This window comes from Triticum aestivum, chromosome 4B, assembly GCF_018294505.1.
Source record: "Triticum aestivum cultivar Chinese Spring chromosome 4B, IWGSC CS RefSeq v2.1, whole genome shotgun sequence".
Classification (NCBI taxonomy): Eukaryota; Viridiplantae; Streptophyta; class Magnoliopsida; order Poales; family Poaceae; genus Triticum; species Triticum aestivum.
In genome coordinates, this window is record NC_057804.1 from 394,643,856 (window position 1) to 394,652,186 (window position 8,331).

Here is an 8,331-nt window from a genome sequence, read left to right on the forward strand (position 1 = left end):
TCAGTAGGTCGAGTGGTTGACTGGTCGTTGTCGATGTCAAAACCGGCGGATCTCGGGTAGGGGGTCCCGATCTCTGCGTCTTGGGCTGATGGTAATAGGAAGCGAGGGACACAATGTTTAACCAGGTTCGGGCCCTCTCGATGGAGGTAAAACCCTACTTCCTGCTTGATTAATATTGAAGATATGAGTAGTACAAGAGTAGATCTACCACGAGATCATAGAAGCTAAACCCTAAGAGCTAGCCTATGATGGTATGATTGTAATTGTGATCGGCCTTCTAAGGACCAACCTCTCTGGTTTATATAGACACAAGAGGGGGCTAGGGTTAACATGGAGTCAGTTACAAGGAAGGAAACACAATATCCGGATCGCCAAGCTTGTCTTCCACGCAAAGGAGAGTCCCATCCGGACACGGGCCAAAGTCTTGAGTCTTGTATCTTCACGCTTCAATAGTCCGGACGATGTATACAGTCCGGCTGTCCGGATACCCCCTAATCCAGGACTCCCTCGGTAGCCCTTGAACCAGGCTTCAATGACAATGAGTCCGGCGCGCAGTCTTGTCTTCGGCATTGCAAGGCGGGTTCCTTCTCCGAATACTCCAAAGTAATTATTGAACACTTAGATCGTGTCCGGATCCACGAGGGGATTCTTACACACCATTGTAGGGAACATAGCATAAATCTGATCCGCTGGCAATCTTCGTACATCGTGCCTTCGCATCGTGGCCCAGTTCAACACGAACCGGTGCTTCTCGCCCCACCTCGACTCGCGCTGTGAGGCGGTTTTATTGGCACGTCCTATCGAGGAAGAGATCATGTTCCTCTTATTACGGGATCTTCCATCAGTATGGGCATGCGTAACCCCACGACCACCCTTGGTATGACTCTGTGTATTTTTGGATAAGTCTCAAGCAGTCACGCCAAGGACTCTTGGTATTCGCCCCCTTTATAAAGGGATCAAGGCCTATGCCTCTTTTCCACCTCCCTTGCATCTTCTCACGCCTCGAGCTCCAACACCCAAGACCTAAGCTCCAACACCTCAAATCCTCCAATATGTCCGGATCCAACCCTAAAGGCCGGTGGGTGGCCTCCTCGATCCAAGAGGAGGACATTATGAGGCCTAGCGAGGTCGGATACCTGACCGCCGATATCCAGCACAGGCTTCCTGCTCCAGGGCAGGTTATCCCTACACCGGAACCCCATGAGAGCATTGTGTTTGTCCCTCATTTCCTGCGCGAGCTGGGCCTCACCCTTGACCCTTTTGTGAGGGGGATCATGTTTTACTATGGGTTGGATTTTCATGATCTGGCTCCGGACGCTATCCTCCATATCTCATCGTTCATTATAGTGTGCGAGGCTTTTCTCCACGTCACTCCACACTTCGGCTTATGGCCCAAGACCTTCAATGTCAAGCCGAAGATGATCGAGGGGCGACATGTGGAGTGCGGAGGTGCCATAATAAGCAGGAACGCCGACGCCCCATGGCCAGAAGGTTCTTTCCCGGAAGTATCCGATGTATGGCAATGGAGGTGGTTTTATGTTACGGCTCCCAGAGGCACAAAGTGGGTACCCGCCCCCGAGTTCTGCTCGGGCCCTCCATCACAGTTGGCGTCATGGACCGACGTAGGACGGAATTGGGGGCCCTCCAGTGATGTTCCAATACTGCAGAGCCGTATCCGGGAGCTTATCGAGAGGGACACAAATCTTGTCAGCATAATTCAAGTAATTCTAATCCGACGGATGTTGTCGTGCAAACGTCGGCCTCTCCGGATGTGGGAATTCAATCCGGAGGGTCCACGGACTATTAATCACTTCTTCGGCCTGAAGCTCGAAGGGATGTGTAAATTATTCTTCGGACCGCAAGTAAAGTGTCCGGACACCATCGAGGATGCGGGCCTAAGCTGCAATCACCTAGATACCCAAGTAAGTAACCTTAAAGCCGGACACTCTGTTTATATTTGCCATAACCATTGTTCTAAAAACCCTCCGTGGCCAGGAATGGCTCAACAAAGCGGAGAGAATCAGGTGTCCGGCGCTATTTCCTGAAGGCTCGCCGGGTCCAACCGTTGCCAAGATGCTTGGTCGGGTGCTTAGCAAAATGCCCTCAAGGAAAGGCGAAGGAAAGGGCAGCAAAGACGAACTTCACACACTACGCATCCGGACCGGGGGAATTGATTTCTCCCCACAGGAGGATAGTCGGCGAGGGGAATCCAAGGCCACCTCCCCGCGCGGGAAGAAAAGGGCCGCCTCCGAAGACTTGGAGACAGAGATGCCCAAGCAAGGGGACTCTGCCATGATGGGCACCCTCACCGCGTCGTGCCCACCAACGGGCCAGCCCTCCGCCGAGCTGTAACTTAATCGTTAATTCGAAGGTACGGTGTTTCTCTGAGATCCCAAACCAGGATTCGTCTTTTGCAGTCTGGCTAGCAACTCTTCTCAACAGAGTTCGTCTTCGGGGGATCTTCCTTCGGAGATGATGGAGAGCGAGACCCCACCCACCTCCCGCCCCATGAAGCGGGTGACATGGAGGTGTCGTCACGGAGGAGTCTGGTTCTGCCGAAGCCGGAAACTAATACGTCAGCCACCCTAAGCCCAGAGCGTTTGGCTCCCAAGCGGGGCGGTCACAAGGGTCCGGCACAGTTTGATGTCCGGCCGGACATACTGACAGGTCTTCTAGAGCGAGCTGCGCTCTCGGTGGAGCACCGCTCATTAATGAGCGTGGTGCTTAAGAAGATTTCATCCGCTACAAGCGGTTTGAATGAGGCATTTACGAGCCTGCTCAGAGGCTTTGAGGTATGTAGTAAAAAATGCACTTATTTTTTTGGCTGCGAGGCACACGCTAGGTGTGCTCCATATGGATAGTAGCCCCTGAGACTCTGGTTGCCCGCCATAGGCGGCAAACGGGGGATCATATAGTAATGGCTGCGCTGTACATGTGCGTAGGTGTCTAAGGATCCGACAGCCGACCAGTCTGTTGAAGTTGCCGAACTAAGGAGGCAGATCAGATCTATCAATGTCGATATCACGCTGGTGAACAAGCGGCTGGACGAGTCATAGGGTATGTGCTCTGCTTTCCTTATTATGTTGTATAGGAAAATATGAGAGGGGCGTAATATTAATGCAACATGTTTGTACTTCAGATGGTGCTGCTACCGTGGAGGCCCTCAGGGCGGAACTTGCTCAGACCAAGGAACAAGCTCGGGATAGCAACGCGGCTTCCCTAAAGGCGGCCGAAGAATTGAGAGCCGAACAGGCTGCTCATCGCCGAAGCAAGGAAAAGATAGCCGCAATGGCTGTGGAGTTGAAAAATGCCGCCGACCGGTATGTACTCCTTGAAAAGGAGAGTAAGGCTAGCTCGGCCGAGCTGGACAAGGCACTTAATGCCACCAAGGAGATGCGGGCCGAGATTCGGGGTATGCGGGAGGAGCTCCAACAGGCCGACAAAATCGTGGCTCGGGGCTCCTACTTACTGCGGACGAAGTTTTTGGATCCGAAGTATGCTCCCCTGGATGGACGCTGGAGTCCTACAGACGCATATGCGGACTTGGTGAATAGTACAGCTGACGCTGCCAAGTTCTTCGAGGATGAAGGTGATAAGGAAGTGGAGAAGCTTTCTGGTCGCAATTCAATGCTCCCACTCGCCCGCTGTCGTTAAATGAAACGATGGCTGCTGTAGCGGAGCTTCATAGGCTGTCCGGGCTTGCAATGCGGTCTGTAATAGACCATCTTTGGTCGAAGGGGCCTAAGCCGGACAGTTACTTTGGCTTGGTGCAACAATTCCTTGGGGCCGTGCCTCGGATCGACGCCATGAGGAGGTCGGCATGCATAGAGGGTGCACGAATGGCTCTTGCCCGCGTTAAAGCCTATTGGATAGATATGGAGGCCACCATTATAGCGACCCAGGATCCGGCGGGGGGCCAATATCCGGCTGAGCACTACTTGGCGCAGGTCACAGAAGGTGCCCGCGTAATAGAGGAGCAGTGCTTGAAGAATGTCTTGTTCGAGTGATGAATCGAATCATTGTAAAAACAATGTCCATTTTGATTATGAGGCTATATTTATACTGCCTGAAAATATGATTGTGTCCCCTGTGCGGCCGTTTATATATATATATATATATATATATATATATATATATATATATATATATATATATATATATATATATATGTAATCCGAAAGTTAGCAGTCGTTGGCTTCAGCCCCCACGCATACAATGCGGGGGTGTTCGCGAAAAATATGCTTAATCACACTTGATCCAACGTCTTGGTCCATTAAGGAGGTGATAGTTGTAACACTTTCGCTTAGCCATGGGAGTCTAACGTTGGGGCTACTATGTAGCCCCTGGTACCTTCGCGTGCATCCGAATACGGGCGCGTATGTACATGACCGGGAAATGGCCCTTCGTTAATGTGGAGGAATCCTAAAGATTCGGGTGAGTCTTCGAGTGGTTGATCAGTCTCTGATTGTATCATGACAGTCAGTTTTCGGCTTTCTCTACTGAGGTGCTCATCCGGAATAACCAGGGCACAATCGCAGTAGTTCTCCTTTGGCCGCCTTAGCTGATAATGACGGAACGTAAGGCGGCAAACCCAGGAGCCGGGCAAACCCAACATTTGACCAAAGACATGATTCGGAGCTGATGCATATAAGGCCAAACTCGTGACGCCGAACACTCCCGAAGGTATTTGGACTTTATAACAGAAGATGGGCTCAAGAATGCTCATTTATTATAAACCCTGTGTTTCCAGGTACGTGCTTTAATCTGTCGTGGCGAAATGCCAATAACGGCAATATCCTCTGTGGGTATGGAACCCATGGGATGGTTAAACAACAAGAGGCAATAGAAAAGGTTTACACAGGGGCTTAATCTAAAAAGAAACCTATTGAACAGGGCCCTGCTGCACGTCTGCGCCTTTGTCTCCGTTGTGCCGTATCCTGGAAGGGTATCGTGCGAACGTTGTCTGTCAAAAAAGAGAACTCGTAGGAGAGTACAACGTAAGTATGCGATGGATAGTAAAAGTGTAAGATGTTGGCCTGCCAATAAGGTTGAGCCAAGTGTGGGGCTGTATTAAATATTTATAGCCCCTGGTGTCTGCTATGGGATTACATATACGGTGCCCTGGTTCAATTTTTTCCGGGCTACCGGACTCGTCTAACCGTGTCTGTGGTCTTAATGACCAGTCATATTTTCTGATATTGGAGGCCGCTTATAGTCTGGCCGCCAGGGCCGTCACGTGTTCCTCTGCGCGTGAAGAGCGCTCTGTGATTCCGCTAACGGTTATGACGCCACGTGGACCGGGCATCTTGAGTGTAAGGTAGCCATGGTGCGGCAATGCATTGATGCGGGTGAAGGCCGTTCTTCCAAGCAATGCATGATAGCCGCTTTGGAAGGGTGCGATGGTGAAGAGTAGTTCTTCGCTTCTGGAGTTGCCTGGGGAGCCAAATGTTACTTTCAGCACGACGGAGCCCCTGTCGTAGGCTTCAACGCCTGGTATCACCCCTTCAAAGGTGGTGTTGCTTTGGCTAATTCTGGATGGGTTTATCCCCATCTCGCAGACAGTGTCCTCGTATATTAAATTGAGACTGCTGCATCCGTCCATGAGGACATGGGTGAGACAGTATCCGTCGATTATTGGGTCAAGCACCAAGGCCTCTGATCGTCCGCGCCAAATACTAGTTCGGCCGTCCATGTGATCGAAGGTGATCGGATAAGACATCCAGTAGTTAGGTGTGGGTACAATGGGCTCTATATCATGCGTGTCTCTATGCACGCGTTCGTGCCTTCTCGTGAATGTGTGAGTCGTGTGGATCATGTTTACTATTTTAACCTCTGGCGGGAATTTCTTCTGTCCCCCAGTGTTCGGCTGGCGAGGTTCATCCTCGTCTTCACTTGGCGTTTCCCTTCCCTTGTGTTCGACATTTAATTTGCCGGCCTTCTTGAAGATCCAGCACTCTCTGTGCGTGTGGTTCGCAGGTTATACCTATGGCGGTTCATCAATACGAATCCCATGATGATATCGAAGATGATGGTTCATGAAGTATAGGCCTAAAGCCCAAGGGAGACTTAGGGCCCATAAGGGTAAACCGCCATACGTGTATGACTTATATTGTAAGGCAAGTATGTTTAGTCACCGAGCCGGACACGTTGTCTATGAGCCGGCCGGGACTCCATGAGCCACTGGGCGTCAAGCTGTGTATATAAAGGGACGACCCGGCGGTGGTTCAGGGCAAGAAACAAGAGATTGAAAGCTAGGTCAAGCGTATTCGCTCCCTGGTAATCGAGTCATAAGCAATACCACCTCAAGCTGGATTAGGCCTTTACCTTCACCGCAAGGGGCCGAACCGGTATAAACTCTCTGTGTCCTTTGTCCCGTTTAACCCCTTTAATCTAACATAGTTGTGATGGCTCCACGACTAAGTTCTCACACTAGGACATCTGCCATGACTATTCCACGACAGTTGGCGCCCACCATGGGGCCAGCGCATGGTGGTTTCGAGTCTTAAAGGGAAGCTTCAAAGGGATCAAGGGATACGCTGTGGGCCGGATGACCAAGAATCATCGCGGCAAGGTTTACATCGACGATGCAGGCTGGGGCCCCGAGGTCGGCTCAATTGAGTACGGATACCGGGTCCCCTTTGACAGAATTCACGTCTTCATCGGCAAGATCGGTGAGCCGGGCCCTGAGCCGGACATCTGCACCGACATCATCAAGACGGATCAGCGTGCACGACCCGCCCGAGCTCAGCCCACCGTGAAATGTGCCTTCGTGGGATTCATCCATGGGGCGGAATTTGATGAAGGATCCATGTCTGGCGGTGAGACGACCATCTATTCTGATGGTGAGTCGTCCACGGGCGATACTACTTCATTGTATCAACTGCAAGACGGTAGGCTTGGGGGCTGTCCCGATGGCGACAATATTCTGGACCCTATGAGCCGCCAAATAGGGTTGCAATCTTCATGGCCGGTACACATCCTGGGCAAAATTCTTTGACTGTGGCAGCAATGGTTTCTGGGTCAGCAATGATGATGGCAGTTGGGGCAGGAGGCCCTGTGCGCCCACCGGCTCAGGTTTTGACTGATTTGCTGGATAAACCGCAGCCTTGTTGACAATAGAGGTTAACCCGGCGATTCAACCTTAGCATAACGCGGAAATTGCAAAGCTGCATGATGAGGTAGTGCAAGCCAAGGAAGACCTGGCGGCGGAGGACGCTAGGATGACGGTGGAGCAAGCTGTTTTGGATGCCCAGGCACAACGAATCCAGGCTAGTTCCTTCTGGCTCTCATTGGATTAGAATGCTTCAAATGAAATCATGAGAAGAAGGCACCAGAGTCGTCTGCTGCCGGTTTACGAGGCGAGGAATCTCTTCTGCACGCCTGGAGTGGGGACCAGTAACCAATCAGAGATAAACCGGGTTGACACGCCTGGAGCGCCGGCTCAACCGTGCACGACGGAGCCACCTCGTATGAATAATACACCGCCCCAGTATGTGCCTACACCACCGGGTCATTTTTCCAACCCTTTGGATAATTTGATTGCTGCAGTGACACGATTGGCAGCTCTCCCAGTTGAAGGCGACTCTCTAGTGCTGGTTGAGACATGGAGGGCTAGAGAGCTTCTTCAAACAACGTTGGTACAACAGGAGACATATTCTTACGGTCGAGATAGGATTCATTCGACCCCTTGACCAAGCCGGAGCTATAGCAGACACATGGACTCACCGACCGTTTCAAGCAAGGACCAACGCCGTAATCAGCCGCGTGGGCATGACCCGGTGCGTGGTGGTGCTCATGATTTAGGCGACCAGGATAGGGCATGTCGAGAAGCTGAGTAGGCGGCTTAGCAGGAGGCTCATCAACATCTTCTGATTTATTCGAGGGCCTCGGCGGAGGCAGGTGTGACTTGTAGAACCACGGGTATACCATGTTTAGTGCCAGCTCTACGGAATGAGCGGCTACCCAAGGATTTCAAAGGACCTCGTAAGGTGCCTAACTACACAGCCGACTTACCCCCTGAGGCGTGGATTGAGAGTTATGAGATGGCCATGAAACTGTTGGAGGTCAGCGATGTTGCGTGCGCCAAATACTTCACCATGATGCTGGATGGGACGGCCTGTACTTGGTTAAAAGGGCTGCCAGCCAATTCCATCGGGTCATGGGATGAGCTAAAGGCCCGGTTTATCCAGAACTTTAAAGATACGTGCAAACAGCCCATGTCGATTGTGGACTTGGATACCTGCGCCCAAGAAGAGGGCGAGTCAACGACCCATTGGGTGCGCCGGGTTAAGACTATCCTGCACTTATCAGATAACATCAATGCCGGCTCAA